Raw genomic sequence first — 24,574 nt, 5'->3', positions numbered from 1 at the left:
TTGGCAATCGAAGCTTCGGGGCCGAGCTTCGATTTTAATTCGAAGCTTCGAATTTTTTTTTAATATTTCTTTTAATATTGTTTTTTTAATATTTTTTTTTTTTTTTTTATCTTATGTTGTGGGACTTGTACAGCACTTTCGTAAACTTTGTTGTTTTTAAATGTGCTCTATAAATAAAGTGGGTTGGATTAATTAATTAAGTAGCCCCTTTCGTGACTGTGACGCATCCAACAAGGTTTCACTCGGCTGTGTGATTTAATTCAAGGTGGATCGCTGTTGTCGTTTGAACAACTTCAGATATCATGGGAACTACCAATCCCCCAAATCAAGAATGTTTAAGATGAATGAAGTAAGATTTTGATTATTTGAAATATGGCCTGTGTAGACTAAAGTAAACTATGCACAGAATTATGTCAGTCTACAAGGTCCGGATTCTACATGGTCCGGCAATGTAGACCTTGTAGACTCCACTACAGACCAATTATCAGTGAATGTTCATGCATTTTTAAGAAGGGCAACTTCCACAAAAAAACAAAGAACTCACCAAAACATCTCAGTAGCACCTTATCTAAATGTTATATTTCATATATGGAGATTCATATTTATTTATGTATTGCATGCATTTCTACATTTTATTTCTTATTTTGTTTATTCATCCCAGTATCTTTCTTTCTTATGTGTGGAATTCTACAAGGCGCGCGCACACACACACACACTTACATTTAGTCATTTAGCTGACGCTTTTATCCAAAGCGACTTACAAGTTCTGTACGACAAGACAGCAAGAAGGGTACAACTCTATCAGCTGAGTAACAATGTTCATCAAAGTGTTGCGTGTTACAGTGTAGGTTAGTTTATTAGGACAAGTGCATGACAGTAAGGTTAGTCACGGTTAGATTTTTTCTTTTTCTTTTTTAATCATTTCAGATAATGGTTGAAGAAGTGAGTCTTTAGTCGACGGCGAAAGATTGGACGGGATTCGGCTGTCCTAACTGGGATGGGTAGTTCTCACACGCACGCACACACACACACACACACACACACACACACACACACACACACACACACACACACACACACACACACACACACAAATCGAAGTAAAAAAAAAAATTGAAATTTTTTTTTTTGAAAAAAAAATTTATATTTATTTTTTTTATTTTTTTTTAAACTTCGATTTTTTTTTTTTTTGAAGCTTGTGCCATCGAACGAAGCTTCGAAGCTTCGAAGTATTTAAGACAGCCCTAATGTTGTCAGATATCAACCTGCTGGGCACACAGTAGGTTTGGTCCACATGGATGACCCGCTCCATCACCTTCCTCAGTCTCATTGCCAGTACCTTTGAGAGCACTTTATAATCAGAGCAGAGTAAAGACACTGGACGGCAGTTCCTGATGTTCTGTAAGTCTCCCTTCTTGGGCAGGAGAGTGATGACCGCTCTCCTACAGCTCAGAGGCAGCCTCCCCTTTCTCAGACTATCACTGAGGACACTCAAAAGATCCTCACCAATCACAGATTGATTGATTGATTGAAAACTTTATTAACAGATTGCAGAATGGGTACAGTACAGTACAGCTCAATACACACAATTGTTAAGGGGATGCAGACCAGAGAAAGACTTTCGTCTTGTTTCCACCAGGGTCCCCCATTTTCAATTCATCAGGACATATATGACATACATGACATACAGATAGTCAGTACTGCTACATCTATACATTTATGACATACCAGATTTGCAAATACAGTACTGTTTGTGATACAGAAGGAGTCAAGAAAAGGGAGTATATACATTTGACGTAGAAACTGTACATTGGAGGAGGTTGGGTGGGGGGGGTTGGGTACACTGGGATATTGACAACCATACTGGGTAATTTACATTGGAGGTGGTTGGGGGGGGGGGGGGGGGGCACACTGTATAGACAAGCAAAACTGTACATTGAGGGGGGGGAGACTCTGTACAAACAAACAAAATTGTACATTGGACTATTGACAACCATACTAGGTAAATGACTGTACATTGGAGGGGGTTGGGTTAGGATATTTACAGGGGCCAGTGTTGAATTGCAGTCTCCCGTAGGTGTCTCTTGAGAGAGGTTTTGAAAGTGGGTAGTGATCCACATTCCTTTACAGCTTTGGGTAGGGCGTTCCACATTGATGTGGCATAATTGCGAAACGTGTTTAGTCCCTTATTTGAGCCGAATCTGGGTTTAACATGATTTGTGGAGCTCCCTCTGGTGTTGTGATCGTGGTATTCACTGACCTTTGGGAAGTATTTTGCCATGTACATGGGTACCTTGGTCGTGTAGTGTATCTTGTAGACCAGGCCCATTGCAAGTTGCTGTACTCTGTCATCTACTCTAAGCCATCCTAGGTTGTCAAAGTGGGCAGGGGTGAGGTGGGTTCTAGGAGTAAGGTCAAGCAGTAGTCTGACCAGTTTGTTTTGAGATGTTTGTAATTTTGTTTTTAGCGCCTTTGAGGTGCTTTGGTACCATGAGGTGCAAGCATAGTCGTAGTACCCCTGAATGAGTGCTCCTGCCAGAGTCTTCAGGGTATTCTTGTTTACCAGAGAGGAGATCCGGTACAAGAATCGAGTTCGTTGGTTGACTTTTTTTATTACATTGGATGCCATTTTGTCACAGGAGAGATTAGCCTCTAGGATGGAACCCAGGTAGGTAATTTCATCTTTCCTTGTGACAATATTGTCACCCACTGTAACTGAGAAGCCGTCGGTCTTGCTGAGTTTGTTATTTGAACCGAAGAGAATGGACTCTGTTTTGCCCATGTGTAATGATAGTTTGTTATCAGCGAGCCATATGCAGATTCTGCCTAGTTCCGAGCTGAGGGTTTTTTCAACCTGTAACTTGTTCTTGTCAGAGACCAGCAGGCAAGACCAGAGAGACTTGTAAAAATCAACCGGGAGACTGTCAATCCCAGGCGCCTTCCCACTCTGCATGCTCTGCAAAGCCTCTAGCAGCTCTTGGCCTGACAGCAGTGCTTCCAGCTCTGCGCCGTCCTCAGCTGAGACTCTAGGGAGGCCCTCAAAGAAGGACCGTGCCACCTCCGGCTCTTCTTGGTACTCAGTTCTATAGAGCTCTTTGTAGAAACCAACCGCACACTGGTCGGCTGTCTCATGCAGCATCTGCCCAGTGTCTGACCTCAGAGAGTGTAGCAGCCTCTTTTGGCCATTCTTGCTCTCCAAACCAAAGAAAAAGTGAGACGGAACATCCATCTGGACCACGTTTTGAAAACGGGATCTAACCAGAGCGCCCCTAGCAGAGATACCCAGCAGGTCAGACAGAGCTGATTTTTTCCTTTTGAAAACTTCAATATGTTCTCTTTCTCCAGTGGAGCCTGCCAACTCCTGCATCTCCATCACTTCTCTCTCCAGAGCTCTCATAAATCTGGCCATGTCTCTTGTAACATTGAGAGTGTACTGTAGGCAAAGCTGTTTTATATGTATTTTACCTACATCCCACCACTGTTGCAGTGAACTAAAGTCACGTTTAGTTTGCCTATAGTCAGCCCAAAAAGAACCAAAAGCATCCTTAAAACCATTGTCAGACAACAGAGAGACATTAAAGTGCCAATATGCACTTTTACACTTTAAATGTTTTATAAAAATGGAACACTGGACAAGGGAGTGGTCAGATAAACCCACCGGACTTATGGAACAGCTTGTGACCACACTCATGTGATGTTCAAAACAATACAAACGATCAAGCCTGGCTAACGATAAATAATTATCCCTGGAATGAGCCCAGGTATACTGCCGCTGATTAATGTGGAGATATCTCCAAATATCACACAGTTCAAGAGTTTCAACCAGTCGTATAAGACAGGCTTTAGAAGCCGCATGCGGCTCCTGATGATTCCTGTCTAACACGGGATCTTCAGTGCAGTTAAAATCACCACCCACAAACAGATACTCCTCACTACTACAAGCACTAAGAGTATTTTTTTATTTATCCAAAAATAATAACCTTTCCAACCCTACCGTTGGAGCGTATACATTTACAAAACACATCTTTACATTTTCAAATACAGCACAGAGTTTAAGCAACCTGCCTGGAATGATCTCATCAACAACACATGAAGCAGGTAGAAAATCCCTAGAAAAAAGAATGCCAACTCCCCCACTGCTACTACTCTTATGACTGAAGAAAGCTCCCCCACCCCACTCCCTCTTCCAGTCAGATTCATTTTCAACCGTGCTGTGAGTTTCCTGAAGAAAAGTAACATTTAGCTTCTTGCCCCTGATCAGGCTGTACAGGGAAGCTCTTTTACCATCTTCTCTAGCACCATTAACGTTTAAAGACCCCAGTTTAAATTCACACATGTTTAGTATACAGCACAGCAGCAACCAAACAATAGCAAAAAAACACATTAGGCCTATATATCATCAGGACCAACAGCCTCCTCATTGATTTTTGCTCTGACTTTTGATAATATTTTCTTCAAGCGGAATCCCTCTTGGTGAGAGAAAAAAGGTTGCCCTGCGTCCTACCCACTCCTCATGTGTATTGTGACAGAATCATGAAACTTCCTTAAATCAGGGAAAAATTCCTCTAATTTAATAGATTTACCTTTGGTATTTTTCAAAAATGTTTTTATCTGTTCGAAAGAGAACTCAGGCTGTGATAAATCACTCAAGAGCACATCCTCCTCTTCCTCACTGCTGCTACTACTGTTCTGTGACTGTGCGTCCTGTCCTTTATTTCCTGAGCCTTGCCTCGTTTGAGAGGGGGCGGGGCTCTGCTCCTTCCTAGCTGCCTTCGCGTCCTGCCCACCAGTAGCCCTCGAAGTAGCCCTGCTTTTCCTCTTTCGTACAACTTTTGAAAACTCCATCTCTGTCTCATCTTCCTCAAACAGTACAGACTCCGCTATCCTGGTTGCTGTACTCTCCAAATCCTCTCTCACTTCGACCTGAGTATCACTGTTCAAATCAATTAGCAGATTCCCCTGAATAGTGCTGATGCTTTGCGCCTGCACAACATTCCCCCCGCTCTCTCCACTGTGTACCTGAGCTTTTGCAATAATTGCAACTGGCCTCTCACTCACACTTGTCTCCGCTGCTGTGCGTGTAACAGTAGGTTTACTCGCTGCAGTGCGGGCAGCTGCCGAAGGCTTATTCGCTGCTGGCTGACTGCTATCTGCGGTCTTTGTAGCCTCCGCGCCAGCAGTCGGCTGTTCACCCCTTTTCGCTGGGCACGCACAAATTAAATGATCCTCTTCCCCGCACCCAAAGCACTTCATTCTGCCTGAGCTCACATGAATGTCGTAGTCAAAATCGTCCAGCCTGAATTTGAAAACTAAACTCAGTTCCTCGTCTTTCTTCTTCAGAATCATATGCACTTGTCTCCTAAAAGACACGACATGTTTAACGTGACGAGAGGTCCCCCAGAGAGAGAACATTGTAATCGGTGAAACTAACTGCCCATGTCTTGACAGCTTTTTCTCCAAAAGTCCATTTTTCAAAAACGGAGGGACATTGGAAATTATAACACGTTTGGCTGGGTTCGGGGGGGTGACGAGTGGAAACACGGTAGTAAGCGTCTCCCGAATCACCACTCCACTTTCCACCATCTGATTCACTTTAACGGTAGAAGCAAGAAAAATGACAACTGCTCTATTCATCCTAGAAGCTGACTTAACGCTCGCATATCCCACTACTGCGCTGATAGCCAAACAACACTCTTCAACTGACACACCATGGTCTGGAGAGAGTCGCAAGCCGTGTTTGCGTGTAAGTCTCTCCAAACCGGAGGGCACTCCTCCCTGCTCCGCCATACCTGTGTAAAGGCACGACGCAGCGGCAGCACTCACCAAACAATTGTCACTCTATACTACGGCTAAACTCAACCGAAACAACTAAAGCCAACACTCTCATAAAAGCACACAATAAATAAGCAATAGTCTAATTCATAACATTAAACGCAACAAGTTAGAGAAAAAGTTAGAGTTTCACTCACACCGCAAACGCTCCTCCACGCTCCTCCACCACCATACACACGCATGCGCAGAGAGAGATATATAGAGATAGATCTCCAACTTGAGTGAGTTGCAGTGATCTCCTGGTTGTTCCCCACCTAGGTTATCTAACTATTCCGCTGCTGCAACTAGAACCACTGGCCTGGCCTGCTTCTAAATTCAGTGGCCTGACTGCATAAATTTTTTCTTTTTTTTTCTTTTTTTTTGATCCACTTTTTCTCCCATTTTCTATATTTTCTCCCATCCCAATTTCGTATCATCCAATTCAACCCTCCCCTGTCACGAACGCTGTTTCTTGCCTCCCACAAGCCGGCTGCAATGTGGACTAAGTCATACATAGCACAAGTCCCCTCCGGTACTTGAGGTAACAGCAGTCGCATCTTTTCACCTGCGCAGCTCGATCTCTCAGTGGCGAGGAGTAACGCGTGGGAGGCTCACGCTGCCCCCGACACTTCCTGATTCTACTGCGCAGGCGCACCAACCGACCTGTAGGAGTCGCTGTCCACAACGCCCGATCCCCACCAATCAGTTTCCCACCCCCTAATACGGCCAATGTGTATTAGTACGGACGACCAGCTAAACTGAAAGCAAATGTGGAGCGCTGGGCTCGAACAGGCAAGCCCAGCGTCTCCAGATTTCGTGGCGAGCGCCTTGCCCACTACGCCACGTAGCCGCCCTTCTTTTTTTTTCTTTTTGAATATTATTATTATTGGACTTCCGGTTTAGCTCGAGAATGGAGTAGGTCGCTGTGGTAATCAGCTCCTCTCCCGTTATTTTTATTTTGCTTTTAAAAGCCTCTTTTTACACCACCAATGCGTTTAAACCTGACGTATATCAACTGAGATTTTCAACTAACTATATTGACTGAAAGAATCAAGATGCCACCAAAGAATAAAGGACCGGGGTGCTAAAGCATTTGCAGACGACCTGAATCTGGATATCGAGACAAAAAAAGATGAGACTGCCACCTCCACCGCCACTGCCGCCTCCGACGATACAGCATATCTCGCTAAGCTAATAAAAGGGGTGGAGAAGACCTTAACCGATAAGGTTGACGCCTTATCCGATAAGGTTGACGCTATCAAAGAATCTATCGAATCCAAAATCGAAGAGTTAAGGGCAGCGGTGGGTGAACATATCGAACGTACTGAAGCAGTGGAAGCCTGCTTGGACGAACACAAGCAGAGATTCGAGGTGATCGACGGAGCCATAGAGGAATTCAACAAGAAGCTAACGGCTAAGATAGAGGAAGACAACGATAAGCTAACGGCTAAGATACACGAACTCGAGTACCAATCCCGCAGATTGAATATTCGTATAGTGGGTCGATAAAACGATAAAAACATACTTATACTTTAGACCGTATTTTAGTATGAATATGTGAATGAAAAAGTATAACGTTGCTACACCCTGAACAATAGATACTTGACGTTGAATGGGCCATAGTAATGTCAATTTAGCAATACAATTTAAAAAGTTATAGCCCTGCAAAGAAGGTAAACATCCCCATAGACAAATAGAGCTGGCGGAGGATGGTATAATGATGAACATAAGCCTGGCGACCAAAGTGTTAACTTTACTTAATTTCTAAGATTAGATAATTTAGTTATTTTTAAATGTCTGATCTAAAGATAAACAAAGGGTTTTAAAAGTGTTATATTTATCTTCTCTTATAGTACCAGAGAGAAGCTGAGGAGAATCGACCAGCAACAAAAGCAAAATTTTGTTAAAAAAAAATATATATATATATATATCTTAATTTTTATTTGTTTACATTTTAAGATTTAACATTTTTCCCTGTGGTATCGAAAATGGTATCGAATATCGATACTTTTCAAGGTATCGTATCAAAGTTCGAAATTCCAGTATCGTGACAACACTAGTGTGTTGTCAGTTGCAATGTGACAGCTCTGTTTACACATCATTCCTATTCCCTTTTAATTGTACATATATCATTTTTGTTTTGATTGTATTGTTCCACTTTTGCTTTGGCAATGTAACCTCATGTTTTCTCATGCCCATTGAATTGAGAGAGAGTGTGGCCAAGCCACTGTTGACATTCTACTAATGGTAGAATTGATAGTTTTAGATCCTATGGCAATTTGCATAGGAAAGTTAAGGATGAATTGCTCGTTTTGGGCAGACTGGTCGTTAGGGATGGGAATTGATAGGATTTTATCGATACGATTCCATTATCGATTCTGCTTATCGATACCTGATCTATTTATAATTTACATAAATAAATTGGAAATGCAACAGAACTAAGCTGGTTAGAATAACAACATGCAACTTGACATTTCTGATTGTCATTTATTGTTGAGCCCCCATGTCAGGGGCGACAGTGGCTCGGGAGGTAGAGCAGTCGTCTGGCAATCCGGAGGTTCCCGGTTCGATTCCCGCTCCTCCCGGGCAGCGTGTCGATGTGTCCTTGAGCAAGACACTTAACCCCCAACTGCTCCCGATGAGCAGGTTGGCACCTTGCATGGTTGCCTCTGCCGTCGTTGTGTGAATGTGTGAGTGATTGGGTAAAATGTAAGGAACAAATTGTAAAGCGCTTTGGATAAAAGCGCTATATAAAAAAGCAGCCATTTACCATGTCAGAAAAATACAAAAACTGTAAAAAATAAAACATTAACTATAGCCTACACTTAAATAAAAGAATGTATTTGAACACACACACACACACACACACACACACACACACACACACACACACACACACACACACACACACACACACACACACACACACACACCTCCCTCCCTCCCCGGGCCCCTGTCCTGTAAGGTATTGGCTTGTGTTGCTACACGGACACATTTGTATGTTGCACCACAGTACTTCCTGTTCCTGTCTTACAGAGTAGACTAGTAAACAAACACTCTGTCTCTTATTATATGTGAACTAAAGAGTACAAGGTTTACACAACAGCCCCCACCCGCTGTTTTATTGCATTTGTACCTGTACTATCCGCTGTCAGCTGTTTATCTCTCTCTGAGAGCTTGATTAACTAGCGTTAGCTCGCGTGAGCTAGCGTTAGCTAGCGTTAGCTCCGCGGCTAATTTGAGCTCACCCTGAACTAAATCAATGACTAGGTTCTAAAGCATTCAAGTAGTTTTCACTGCACATAGAAGTAGCCAAACAGCGGGAGCATTTCGGGAGCATATTACCAAAACCCAGGCAATTTCGAGCCCTTAATGAATCAAATAGAGTCTGCCATGGCTACATGCTAACGTTATTGTGCAACTGTAGGAAAAACCTGGCAGCGATAAGGGAATCGAAAGTCACAGGAGCCACACGGTTCCAGGCATCGGCCAATGGGAACCGGTTTTCGATTCCCATCCCTACTGGTCGTGTACTTTAAAGGGAGGGAGGGAAATGGGAATAGGGGGAATAGGGGATTATATGTACCGTAATTCCTCTAATAGTAACCCCGGCTTGTATTTGTTTCAACTGTAGCGGGTACTAGGCTTGTATTAGGAGGAGGCCTGTATAAGAGGGAGGCCTATATTTAAAATTTTCAAACGGATCATAATGAATAAATCAACATTTTGTGTCAGTTTGAACCCAGTAAAATGTACTGGGTTCATTTATTGAAACCAAGTACTGTATGAAATAGTAAACAGTGCAATTACAGGTGGTCACTGGTCATTTCAACGTTTTCAAAGTGAAATCAAGTAACTAGCTCAGTATGCAGCTCAGTATATTAGTAACCCGGCTTGTATTAGGAGGCCGGCTTATAATTGCTTAGCTCAAGAGCGCACCCGGCCATTAATAGAGACCCGGCTTGTATTTGAGACCCGGTTACTATTAGAGGAATTACGGTATGTGTTTTCTATATGTTTGTTATCATGCTCAAGCACGGCTCTCAACAGGACCTCAATAGTTGGATATATATCTATTATGAATCGCTACTCCAGACGAATTACACACAGGAATTAGTGTTGTCACGATACTGGAATTTCGACTTCGATACGATACCTTGAAAAGTATCGATACTTCGATACCATTTCGATACCAAAAAAATATATATATATATATATATTTAGCTTTTGTTGCTGGTTGATTCTCCTCAGCTTCTCTCTGGTATTATAAGAGAAGATAAATATAACACTTTTAAAACCCTTTGTTTATCTTTAGATCACACATTTAAAAATAACTGTTCATCTCACTCCAATAATTTTTATTGCAAATGCAGAACATGGTATTTTCTCAAGCAGACAGATGTAAACACTGTAATCTGTGTTGCATGTACCTGACAAACTGAACTGTTTGTATTACAGTTAGTAACAGTTTCGATTTTTATTTAAAGATAACGAGAGAGAGAGAGAGAGGCTATGCTCGGAGCATTTAGTAACGTTACATTTTCAACAAGATTGCTGCTATTTAAACACTTGATGGAAACGGGGTAACGTTAACCTTATGTCGACTGTAGTATTGTATGACCTCGACATAACGTTTAAACGTTAACGTTACTCCGTTTCCATGCAGTAATTATAACGGTGGCCAGCTAAGCTAACGGAGCTAACTGCTAGCAGTAGCTAACGTTAGCTGGTAGCTGTAACGTTACAACGAATCAGCTGTTGATATTATGCGCCATCAGTAGACAACGTATCATGTATTAAACTAGAGTTAATGGTTTAATGCTTCAGTCACAGTGACGTTGAAAGAGCAGCTGTCACGAACCTCTTTCATTTCTTTATGGAGATCCGCGCTGGCACTGCTAAAATGTTTATTTACAAACTGAAGACGGCTCTGCCTCTGTGACTCTGTGAGGGGGAGGGCTGGAGGAGGCGGAGGGGCAAGCGTGCTCTGAACAGCGTGTCAACAACTTGCTGTAGAACACTCGCCAGCTGGTACCGATACTGCAGAAAGTATCGGTATTTCGGGAAATGAGTATCGAAGCCGTTTTAAATATTCAGTATCGATATGTATCGATACTTTGATATTTTTGACAACACTAACAGGAATACTGCAACATGTTTAGATTATGGCTAGTTTGAATATATTGATTTGGAATACTGGGGGTCTAAACATGCAACAAACGCAAAAGCGTGCTTACATTGATGAAAAGCAAACAGGTTGATGTGGCTCTTTTAAGCGAAACGCACCTTTTATTGGCTGACAATGTAAAGCTGGCAGATAAAATATATCAAAACATAAGCTACTCATCTTTTGGAACTAGATCTCGTGGTGTAGCCATAGTCGTGAAACGAAAGTTGAATATTAAATTGTTGGACGTATGGTCTGATGCAGACGGCCGAGTAACCATTGCTAAGATAGACTACAGCAGTGGTTCTCAAACTGTGCTAGTGGTACTTGGTGGTACTGCTGGTGGTACTTGAAAACATTTTATAAAAAGCACAAAAAAAATAAAAAAATTATATAATCTTTTTTTTCTTTTTTTTTCTTTTTTTTGCAGTCAGGCCACTGAACTTAGAAGCAGGCCAGGCCAGTGTTTCTAGTTGTGGTGGCGCGATAGTTAGATAACCTAAGTGGGGAACAACCAGGAGATCACTGTGACAGAGTAATGCAGTCTAAACAGTCATACATCTTTTATTCAACTTCAGCCCTGATCATAACCATTTATATTTTTAGATATTTTGTAATGTCAGATAAAAAATGAAATACTCCCACTTTTCTGAAAAGAGTTGTTGTTAAATCTGACATTACAAAAAATGCATCAAAATCTGTGTTGTTGCTAATCATTGACACATGCCTAGCCTGTAATAACCCCCCCCCCAGAAAAATGTACTTTGCATTTGATATATTGAAAATATTGTGTGTTTTTTTTACAATAATTTGTGATGCCATCACACAAACTGGCATTTAAAGGGTTACAATTCGAAAATGTATTTACCTAATGTGTTTTTTTCTTTTTCTTTTTTGATGCCCATCACAAACACTGGAATTTAAAGGGTAAAAATTTAATTAAATCCTGCACCAGAATGCAGGAAATTAAGTCTTTGTAACAAAATAATTCCTGGTGGGGGACCCCCACTTAGAAAGTGGCCTGACTGGGGCTATATTTCACACTATATTTCCCAGCCTGAATTATTTCCCCAGTCCGGCCCTGCTTATGTGAGTTGTCAATGGACACACTAAACACACTGGCGCCGCTCTGATGGCTGCCTTTCTGATCGCTCCGACGAGACTGTGCTTTATTTTGTTAATTTTTATAGTATTAGGAGTTTTATTTGCACCAACTGTTGGTGCATTATATGTGTATGACCGTCAGTCAATCATTGACATTGGATTAAGACAAACTTACCGTTTGGATTGCTCTCTGGATCGGATCGCTGAACAGCAGAAATGGCCCGCCGAGATCCTTTGTTATGCCGGCCATGGCCAAGACGCCAAGAAGCCGCCGCGAAGACGAGGAAAGAGAGCCGGGGTCCGGAACAGACTGAGGTCCAAACGACACAGAACCACATTGCCCAGCATATTGTTGGCCAATGTGCAATCGATAGGAAACAAATTGGACGACATCAGAGCAAGGATCCAATTCCAGAGGGACATTCGGGATTGTAACGTCCTCTGTTTCACAGAAACTTGGCTGAGTCCAGATGTCCCGAATCATGCAATAGAACCGGCAGACCACTTCTTCGTTCTACGCAAAGACCGGACGGCATTAGAGTCATTAAAGAAGAAAGGAGGCGGCATTGCCTTCATGATAAACAAGGAGTGGTGCGATGTAGGCAACACAAAGGAAATGTCTAACCACTGCTCCCCAGACCTGGAGTTTATCACGATAAAATGTCGACCCTTCTTCCTCCCAAGAGAGTTAACGTCCATCATCCTCATCGGAGTGTACATTCCACCACACGCGAACACTGAGGTTGCACTTTCAAAACTTCACGACGAGGTAAACAAACTCCAAGCAGCTAATGTTGACGCTGCCATTTTGGTCTTGGGGGATTTCAACAGCGCGCGTCTTAAAAAGGTGCTGCCGAATTTCTATCAGCATGTGACCTGTCCCACCAGAGGCGAGAACATATTAGACCATGTATACTCGCAATTTAAGAATGGGTACAAGTCACAGGCTCTTAGTCCATTCGGTAAAAGCGATCACGCCGCCATTTTCCTTTTGCCTAAGTACAAACAGAGTCTCAAGCGAACGCCGGTGGTCTCGCGAGAGGTTAAGCGTTGGGCCGTGACGTCAGTGGAGTCACTCCAAGCAGTGCTGGGAAGCACAGAATGGAGTGTATTCCGTGATAACACAGCCAATATTAACGAATACACCGAAACGGTGATTGACTGTCTGTACTCAGGTAGAAGTAATAATCCCCACCACCAAAATTAATATCTACCCAAATCAAAAGCCCTGGGTAGACAAATCCGTCCGTGAGGCTCTGAAAGTGCGCACATCAGCATACAACACCGGGCTGGTGACAGGCAACATGGAAGAACACAAGATGGCAAGATACAACGTCAGGAGAGCAGTAATAGAGGCAAAACGGCGTTACAGGGATAAAGTTGAACTTCAGTTTGAACAGGCTGACTCTAGAGGCATGTGGCAGGGCCTCAGAACAATGACAGACTACAAAGGAACCCCCCTCAAACTGAACAGTGACATCTCCTTAGCAAATGATCTCAACTCCTTCTATGCGAGGTTTGAGGCTGTGAACAACAACACCAGCCTACAAACCACGGCAATGGGGGGGGGGGGGGTCTGCTGATGGAGACTCAGTGTTCAGGGTAACAGAGCATGAGGTGAGACGGATCTTTAAAAAAGTGGATATCAGGAAGGCAGCAGGACCGGACGGCATCCCCGGCCGCGTCCTAAAAGTCTGTGCCGACCAACTGGCCCCGGTATTCACTGACATCTTCAACCTGTCCTTGGAACAGGCCGTCATCCCCACCTGTCTGAAGAAGTCCACCATCATCCCTGTACCCAAAAAATCTACGCCCGCTTGCCTCAACGACTACCGCCCTGTAGCCCTCACCTCCATAGCCATGAAGTGCTTTGAGAAGCTAGTGAAGGGCTACATCTGTTCCTCCCTCCCCATCAACCTGGACCCTCTGCAATTTGCATATCGCCCCAACAGGTCCACGGAGGACGCCATAGCCCATGTGCTGCACACAGCAGCATCACATCTGGACAAGAGGCAGGGGAACTATGTGAGAATGCTGTTCATCGACTACAGCTCAGCATTCAATACCATAGTCCCCTCCAAACTCATAGCCAAGCTCAGGGACCTGGGCTTGAACTATGACCTGTGCCAGTGGGTCCTGGACTTCCTGACGGGCAGACCCCAGGTGGTAAGAGCCGGCAACTGCACCTCCTCATCCATCACGCTCAACATAGGGGCCCCCCAGGGCTGTGTTCTGAGCCCCCTCCTCTACTCCCTGTACACACATGACTGCGTAGCACAGCGGAACAACAACACCATCATCAAATTTGCTGATGACACAGTAGTGGTGGGCCTGATCTCTGCCAACGACGAAAGGGCCTACCTGGAAGAGGTAGAGAACCTGTCACAGTGGTGTCAGGAGAACTGCCTCTCCCTGAACGTCAGCAAAACAAAAGAGATGATTGTGGACTTCAGGAGGTCGGGGGTCAAGGACTACAGCCCCCTCAGCATCGACGGGGCACCAGTTGAGAGAGTGAACAGTTTCAAGTACCTCGGAGCCCACATATCCGAGGACTTGACATGGACCACACACATTGACAGTGTTGTGAAGAAGGCACGACAACGCCTCTACTTCCTCAGGCGCCTAAGGAAGTTCCAAGTCAGTCAGAAGATCCTTAGGAACTTCTACTCATGTACAATAGAGAGCATCCTGACCGGCAACATCACCTCCTGGTTTGGGAATAGCACTGCAAAAGACCGTAGCAGACTACAAAGAGTGACACGTTCAGCCGAACGCACAATTAGAGGGGGGCTTCCCACCCTCCAGAACATTTACAACAAGCGGTGCAAGGGGAAGGCTAAGAGAATTATTAAGGACTCGAGCCACCCGAACAACTGCCTCTTTGAACTGCTGCCGTCAGGCAAGCGATACCGGAGTCTTATGGCGAGCACAGAAAGACTCAGAAGGAGCTTCTATCCCCAGGCCATCAGGCTGCTAAACGAACAATAATCGCTAAACGAACAATAATCACTATGCAACAACCATCAAATGCACACAGCACACACACCCACACGCACACACTCACTCAAACAAACAACACACTGCAGCACCCACTCTCCACACTTTAGATCACACAAACACACTTACACTTTATATTTATTGATAAAGGATTTGCACTACAACTCGTACACCTACTGTGAATTGTACCTAAACTGCACCTCGTCCATTTATGCCTTGCACTATATAGTATTGTATATTAGTACACTGCACAGTATTGTATATTGTATGGTAACTACGTCTACGAACATTGTACATATGTCTAAACTGAACACTGTGACCTCTTTTTTTACTTCTAATTTTTACTATTTTTACTATGTTTTTATTTCATACTTATCTTGTCATGCACAGTCTCTGGAGCGCAACAGTAAGAAGCATTTTGTACAAAAGTATTCTGTACTTCTGTATGACAACTATTAAAGAAACTTGAAACAACAACATGCTGTGTGTGTGTGTGTGTGTGTGTGTGTGTGTGTGTGTGTGTGTGTGTGTGTGTGTGTGTGTGTGTGTGTGTGTGTGTGTGTGTGTGTGTGTGTGTGTGTGTGTGTGTGTGTGTGTGTGTGTGTGTGTGTGTGTGTGTGTGTGTGTGTGTGTGTGTGTGTGTGTGTGTGTGAGTGAAAGAATTGGGTACATTTGCTGAAATACAATGCCCCTTGCATTGTATGAGTTGTGTGGAAGAGTTTGCTAGTTCTAGTGCTACCCCTTTGTACATTGTGTCTGACAAAAGTTAACAATAAATAATGGTATTAGGAATACATTTGCCTCCTGCGTGAATTGTGCATAGCTGAATAGACTGTATTTTAACGTCGGCCATATGGTGGTACTTGGAGAGCCAGCTACCTTCTCAGGTGGTACTTGGTGTAAAAAGTTTGAGAACCACTGGACTACAGTAACAGGAAAATCGCTTTGGTAGCGGCTTATGCCCCTAATCTTTACGATGCTAACTTCTACGCTACACTCACTAGAGCAGTGTTTCTCAAAGTGTGGGGCGCAGATGCATGACAGGGGGGGCCTTGAGATTATAAAAATAAAATAAAAATACAATTAAATATATATAATAATTCTTTTTGGATTACAGAAAATGATCACTAAAGTGCTATCTGTTGCAGCTGCACTGTTCTCCATGAAAATACCATATTTGGATAAGTTTGACCATTTCTCAAAATTATTATTTAATAAAACACAGAAAAGGATCACCAAGTTACTCTGGATAAAAAAAACCTTTACAGACAACATTGAGACAAAGCTTCCTGACACATCTCCATCCAAACACTTGGAAGAGTGTGGTGCTGAGTACCAAGTATCTCATGATGCAGCAGTTTAGGTGTTGATACCATTCAGCACCACATATCTGTGTGAAGCTGGCTTTTCATCCATGACGGCTCTGAAAACAAAATATAGGGCCAAGTTGAGCCTTGAGAATGACATGCATGTTGCCTTGTCAAAGACTGACAGCAATAAAGACTGTTTGCTTATTTCCTATGTTTGCTTTGTAAATTCCCAGTCACTGAGTGAAGATCTGCTGTTTTGCAAATATGTCAAAACAGAGCGACAGCTGATGAGCTCTTCAAAATGATTGACAGTTACCTGACAGAACATGGACTGAAATGGGAGAACTGTGTGGGCTTTTGCTCTGACGGTGCGCAGGCCATGGCAGGGAAAAGGAGGGGGCTACAGGCGCTCATCAACTGTAAATTCACAGAGAGGCGCTAGCGTCAAGATAGCTTAGCCCTGAGCTGAATGAGGTTTTGACAGAAGTTATAAACGTGGTAAATTTTATCAAAACCCGACCCCTGAAAGCGCGCCTGTTCTCTGCGCTGTGTGAGGAGATGGGAGCTGACCATTCTGCAGTGCTGTTTCACAGCGAGGCAAGGTGGCTCTCGCGAGGGAAGGTGTTGTCGCGAGTCTTTGAACTACGAGAGGAGATTCGGGTGTTCTTGGAGGAGAGCATGCAAGAAGCTGCAAGCAAGTTCAATGATGAACAATTTCTGATAAAGTATCTCTCTATCTACAGCACCTGCTGATTTCAGCTCTGCTGAAGAGGAGCAACTCATCGAAATGACCTCTGACTCCACCCTGAGGCTGAGGTTTACAGCTCAGACAGTGAGTGAATTCTGGCTTGGTGTGGAGAGGGAGCATCCACTCATAGGGCAGAGGGCTGTGGGCATCCTTCTTCCCTTCGCCACATCCTATCTCTGTGAGATTGGATTTTCAGCTGTTGCTTCACTGAAGACAATGCACAGGTCTAAGCTCAACATTGAGCATGACTTGAGAGTGGCAGTATCAAGCCTGCAACCTCGTTTTGAAAAGATGTGCAGTGCAAAACAGGCTCATTGCAGCCACTAATGCTGTGATGACTCACATAATTTACTTACATTTTCTCTTTTTTTGCACAAATTGCAAAGTTCTTTCACAAGTTTTTTCACAAGTTTTTCACAAAGTTTTCTATTTTTTATTTTTATTTTTTAAAGCAGTGTCCTTGAATTGTATTGCAATGTTACAAGATGTCTCTATTTTTGAAAAAGCAGTCTTGAGTGTCTATTGAATTGTATTGCAATGTTACAAGATGTCTCTATTTTCTTAAAAGCAGTCTTGAGTGTCCATTGAATTGTATTGCAATGTTACAAGATGTCTGTATTTTTGAAAAAGCACAGTCTTTGAGTGTATTGGACTGTATTGTTATGTTGTTGCACAATTACACAGTTGTAAAGTAGTTGCACAATTTGAAAGGTCACGATATTGGTGTTATTTCAATAAATTTAAACATGGCCCATTTCATGACTATTTTGTTGGGGCGAGGGGGGGGGGCCCAAAATATTTTGGTCCGCCAAAGGGGGGCCTGACAGAAAAAGTTTGAGAAGCACTGCACTAGAGCAATGTTGGATCTCCCTGAGTATTCATTTATAACTGGTGCAGATTTTAATGCCATCTGGGATCCCTTGATTGATAAATCTAATCTCACCACTTCCAATGATTAGAAACAGGCCTCTAATGCATTACAGGCTTGGGCCAAGGATACAGGTGTAAATGATCTGTGGCGATTACTCAACCCAATGGCCCGAGAGTACTATTTTTTTTCTCAGCAAGACACAAGACATTTTCTAGAATAGATTATGTTTTTGCTTCCCCTAGACTATTTGATAGCTTTGACGTGGAATTGGGACCAGATCACAGCTATTTACTCCTAAAGGGCTCATTTAGTAGAATGACATCCCGAGCCCCAAGATGGCGTTTTAACTCGACACTGTTGAAAAACACTGAATTCAATTTACAATTCAACATTAAACTAAATGAATTCCTGCAGATTAATGCAGGTTCGGTACAAGACCCCAGAATGTTATGGAGATCGGTAAAGGGTTTTATTAAGGAAAACACTACTTTCTTTGCCTCCAACCTCCGCAAGAAACGTCAATCCAAATTGGTAGAACTGGAAACGCTTCACTCGTCGTTGTTCTCCTCTTTACAACGCAGCTACTCATGTCGATTGGAGTCTCAAATTAAAGTGTTAAAAAAAGAGATTAACTCCAATTTAAGACAACAATCTGAATTTCAAATATGCAGTACAAGACAACATTATTACTTTCATGGCTCTAAACCGAGTCACCTACTAGCTATGAAGATACGATCCAATGCACAATTTGCTGATATACCCGCTATTAAGGACCAACAGGGACTTGTTACAGACCCCAAGAAAATCAACGAGACTTTTAGTGCGTTTTACTCTAACCTGTACAAGTCAGAAGTGGTATTCGATCATAATAAACTGGATACATTTCTTGATCAAATTAACTTACCTAAACTTTCAGAGGAAGACGCTAAACAGTTAGATGCACCTATTACACTAGAGGACCTTAGGGAGGCTATATCTGAATTGCAAAGTGGTAAGGCCCCTGGATGGGATGGTATCCCACCAGAACTGTACCTCTCATGTTGGGATGTAATTGGACCCCTATTACTTGACATGATTTTATACTCAATCAAAGAGGGGAACTTCTCCAGGGACGTTAATATGGCACTCATATCTGTCCTCCTTAAAAAAGACAAAGACCCCACCGAATGTGGTAGTTACAGACCCTTAAGCCTCTCGGAACCGATATTAAGCTGTACGCTAAGGTACTAGCCATCAGACTTCAAAAGCATATGACATCTTTAGTTCATCCTGATCAGACAGGCTTCATAAGAGGCCACCTGATCACGGATAATATTAGACGGTTACTGATAGACGCCAGCAAGGAGGCTGTACCTCCTGTAGCTGTATTATCCTTGGATGCGATGAAGGCCTTTGATAGGTTGGAATGGTCTTATTTATGGGCAGTACTTGGAAGGATGGGGTTAGGAGACGGATTCATTAATATGATCAAAGTGCTATACACAGATCCGTCTGCCATGATTATAACAGGGAAATTCACCTCCCCAAACTTCCCTGTGTCGCGTTCGTCCAGACAGGGTTGTCCTCTTAGTCCCGGACTGTTTGCTCTATCTCTAGAACCTTTGGCACAGTATATAAGACAATCCCAATCCATAGAGCCGATTTCAATTAAGGGCACACAGCATCATATCAGTTTATATGCGGACGATGTAATAATGTTCATGCAAAACCCTACCACCTCACTACCTCATCTTCTCAAGGTAATAGATGATCTTGCCAATCTATCGGGATTTAAGATAAACTGGCCAAAATCGGCCTTCCTTCCACTTAATGTGACTGCGAAGGCTACCTCACTCCCAGTAAATATACCAATGGTAGAACACTTTAGATGTCTTGGAGTTTAAATATTCCCCACTATATGCCAAACGGTGAAGTATAATTATACCGGATTCCTAGATAGGATCACAAACGACTTCGGCAGGTGGTCAAAACAAAAAAACTCAGTGCAGGCCCGAGCATCAATAGTTAAGATGGATGTTTTACCTAGAATCAACTTTTTCAGCTCGATGTTGCCGTTACCCCCCCCCCCCCCCCCCCCCTGTTGGTTACTGGCAAAAATTACACTCCGCCGCATATAAATTTATTTGGAACAACAAACCTCCACGAATAAAAAGATCCACTGCACAGAGAAATAAAGCCGACGGGGGTTTAGCATTTCCAGACTTCAGCTACTATTTTAAAGCGTTCTCTTTAAGACCACTGATCACCTGGTTTGATTCTCAAGCATCTGTATCCTGGAGACCATTAGAGGAGAACATAGTGGCCACATAGACTGCAGGATATAGTATACACCAACTTATCAATTAAGCAATGCAACTTGAAATTTGGCCCTCTTATTACACATGTGATCCGGATATGGCGTGACACACAGAAAATGTTTACTAACCAACATAAATGGCATAGTCATTCTCCCCTATTTAATAACAATTCACTCCTTATTGCACAACAACCAATCAGATTTACCAAATGGGAAAAGAAGGGCATACATACATTGGGGGATGTCTTCAACGACCGGGGTTTTTGCAGCTATAAAGATATATCTAACAAATTTAACCTCACCAACTCCACTTATTATTTCTATCTACAATTAAGAGCAGCTTTAAGGGCTCATGGAGTCCCATTAAAGGTGCCACTTGAGCACCACAGATATCACAAATTCTTTTATGAAAAGAAGACATCGAGGGGCTTCGTCTCTGACTTTTATCGTCACTTACTTACGTCCTCATATGATGTCCTTCCTCTAGACTTAATCTGGAGGAAGGATATACCAAACTTGGAAGTAGATTTTGATTGGGATGAAGTTTGGGCAAACGTACGGCTGTCATCACGCAACCCGGATCATCAACAGATTAATCTTAATTTTATTCATAGGACTTACTTAACTCCTAGAAGAGCAAGCAAGAGCATATGTATTGTATTTATTATGTGTATATCTTTTAATCTACATTTATTTTGATTTAAGTACTGGACTGTCATTATTGTTATTATTATGTCGGTCATAGTCCTGTGATTTATTGTGGATTTCTACTGTTAATGTATTGTGTGTCTAGTTTTATGTTAAAAAAGGGTAAATAAAAAACATTTGTTCAAAAAAATATATATATTATTATTGTTATTTTTTTTTTTATCCACTTTTTCTCCTATTTTCTATATTTTCTCCCATCCCAATTTCATATCATCCAATTCAACCCTCCCCTGTCACGAACGCTGTTTCTTGCCTCCCACAAACCGGCTGCAATGTGGACTAAGTCATACATAGCACAAGTCCCCTCCGGTACTTGAGGTAACAGCAGTCGCATCTTTTCACATGCGCAGCTCGATCTCTCAGTGGCGAGGAGTAACGCGTGGGAGGCTCACGCTGCCCCCGACACTTCCTGATTCTACTGTGCAGGCGCACCAACCGACCTGTAGGAGTCGCTGTCCACAACGCCCGATCCCCACCCATCAGTTTCCCACCCCCTAATACGGCCAATGTGTATTAGTATGAACGACCAGCTAAACTGAAAGCAATGTGGAGCGCTGGGCTCGAACAGGCGAGCCCAGCGTCTCCGCATTCGTGGCGAGCGCCTCGCCTATTATTATTATAATTTTTTGTATCATCTGGCAACCCCCCCGCGGCGGCTCGCGACCCCCACTTTGGGAACCCCTGATCTTGAACAGGGGTTCCCAAACTTTTCAGGCCGCAACCCAAAAATAACGGGGTCAGCGAGCCGCGACCCCCACTATTATAGGAGGTAATTTATTTTTTTAAATATATATATTCTTCTTTTTTTTTAAATGGAAATGTATGGTTGAAACATGCACACGTTCAAACACACACACACACTAATAAGCATTGGAGGCTTTTAACCAGGGCCGGACTGGAGAAATCATTCAGGCCAGGAAATATAGCGCAAAATATAGCCCCAGTCAGGCCACTTTTTAAGCAGGGGGTCTGGGGGTCCCCCAACAGGACATTTCTTGTTACAAAGACTTCATTTCCTGCATTCTGGTGCAGGCATTTTTTTATTTGTACCCTTTAAATGCCAGTGTTTGTGATGGCATCACAAATTATTGTTAAAAAACAGGCTAGCATATGTATGATTAGCAACAACACTATTTTGATGGATTTTCAGTTTTTTTTGTAATGTCAGATTGAAAATAATACAATCTTTTATTCAACTTCAGCCCTGATCATAACACCACATATTAATTTTATAATTCTAACCCTTTAAATGCCAGTGTGTGTGATGGCATATATTTGAAATATATCAAATGCAAAGTAGATTTTTCTGGGGGGGATTATTACAGGCTAGCATGTGTCAATGATTAGCAATAGCAACACCAGTTTTTTGTAAGGGTCCCGCCTCCACCACATGCGGCTCCTTTTGTGTGTGTGTGTGAGAGCGAGAGAGAGAGAGAGAGAGAGATAGTTCTCAAACTTGTGTGAGTTGCAGTGATCTCCTGGTTGTTCCTCACCTAGGTTATATCTAACTATTGCGCTGCTGCAACTAGAAACACTGTCCTGGCCTGCTTCTAAGTTCAGTGGCCTGACTGCAAAAACTTTGGGAACCCCTGATCTAGAAGACGTCAAGAGTAAGGATACAATGGAAAAACAGAAACAAGCTTTCTACTTTAATCATCGCCACGGAGCAAAGCCCTTGCCATCGCTGAAGCCTGGCGAATCTATCCTTGTGAAGCTAGACCAGGGGTAGGCAACCCTAGGCACGCGTGCCTGCATAGGCACGCGGGGCATTTTCATAGGCACAGGGGGCAGCATTAAAAAAAATTAGCTTTGAAATATTATAGTGAAATATTTTGCACTGTTGTCGCATTTATCTTGTTGAAATCCTCCCACAGGTTCTTTTTACTACCACATATTTAATTGAGACCCTTTATTTGTTTATTATTTCAATTTAGCTGGAAATACATTGCTACATCATTCAGTAACATTTGCAGAGCCTTATAACAAAAACATTATAATTTATAATTTATTTTTCTGTTAAAAGCAATTTTTTTACTCAAAATGTGAGTATTACCAAGTCAACTTGTGTTCTTAAAACAATGACAATAAACATAGTTTTATTAGGTTGAAATAATGTGGTTGTGTACTTATTTTTCTGTTAACTTATTATGGATTGAAAACTGAAAACCTTAATGCACAGTAACTGAACTCAATATTTTTAAGTTCTGGTAACTTATTATTATTAATTTTTTTACAGTGTAGTCTTGCGATCAATCAAAACTTATTTACACGATATACCTCACATTCACCCTCCATTCACATCCTGGTGTTCTCCTGGTGTTCTCCATTAGGCCTGTAGGTGGAGCTATGACAGCACACGTACAGTACACACACCGATGGTGTGTGATGTGTCCAAAAATGAATGGGCAAATGTGAGTGAAATGGTCGCACTGTATGCAGCTGTTTGTCTGCATTGCATTCCCCCCCCCCCCAACTCAGACACTAGCGTAAAGTGGACCTTTGACGTTTCACGTAATATTCAGTACTTATATGTGTGACGTAACCTGTATGCTGTTGCTCATCAGAAGTAAGCAAACTCTAACAGAACACAGCATGTATGGACAGTGGAATGCTTTTACTTTACAGTATTATCATTGGGAATGGGTCTGAGATCGCAAAAGTACAATACCGCCGCCTAACGCCTTGCGGCCGCTATTGCACTCCATTTTAAACGATGTGGCTTGTTGTCTGGGCCGAGCTGCGGCGTGCGGGCGGGGTCTAAACACTCCGGCAAGACAAGCGGTTATAGGGATGACATCGATGAGGGTCCACGCCCCCCCCCGTTCATGTTCAATGCTGGATTACATTGGAAACATGCTCGAGATCAGTACTTGGAATGGCGATCAGATAATTGGATTCTTCTTTTTGCAGTACATCATAGACAAGGTAAGGACTATTATGTTATCAATCTTGCGTTGATCCGATAATTCTTTGCCCTGTAATTATTTTGTCTGTAATGTACTGTGTAGCGTATTCCGTTGGTGGCGATCGAAGCATAGAAAAACGACCCCCCCACCCTTTCATGCATGCATGATGAAACATAATACTGATAATCTAGCGTTGATTTCAGATTGATTATTGATCCAGGCGAGAAATGGCACGATTTATAATGAAATGCAGTAAAACACTGTTTGGAGTAGTTTCCTGGGATTACACAGAATCACTCTAAAACTATACTCATATTCACCACGGTATAAAACGGAAATGTTGACCGGAAGAAACTCACCGACAATCGACTATGTTATTAGATCCATAGCTATAATATTTAATATAGTTTTAGCACTGCAAACACAACGGCCATACGCCCACAGCGACCTCTGGCGTCCAATGAGTTAAGGTACCATTACCGTAAATCAACAGCTCGGCTCAATAGATCTACATGGCACCCTATTTCAGGAAAAAATACAAGTATGGTAGTCAATTGCGAGAGATGCATATATATATATTTTAAATGTTTGAGTTGTGCCATGAATTACACATGTGACGTTTGTCAATTTAAAAGATAATTTAGCAAGTCAAGAAA

At 42.6% G+C, this 24,574-nt stretch overlaps 1 protein-coding gene across 5 annotated transcripts in view; it reads left to right on the top strand.

The window, feature by feature from the left end:
• The window catches only part of soul4 (heme-binding protein soul4), a 118,541-nt gene that overhangs the window by 12,372 nt on the left and 81,595 nt on the right, over positions 1–24,574 (top strand). The window lies entirely within an intron of this gene.

Source organism: Notolepis coatsorum (genome assembly GCF_963971535.1).
Source record: "Notolepis coatsorum genome assembly, chromosome: 7".
Lineage (NCBI taxonomy): Eukaryota > Metazoa > Chordata > Actinopteri > Aulopiformes > Paralepididae > Notolepis > Notolepis coatsorum.
Note: the sequence above shows the minus strand (reverse complement) of the source record. Positions and strands in the feature narration are given on the sequence as shown.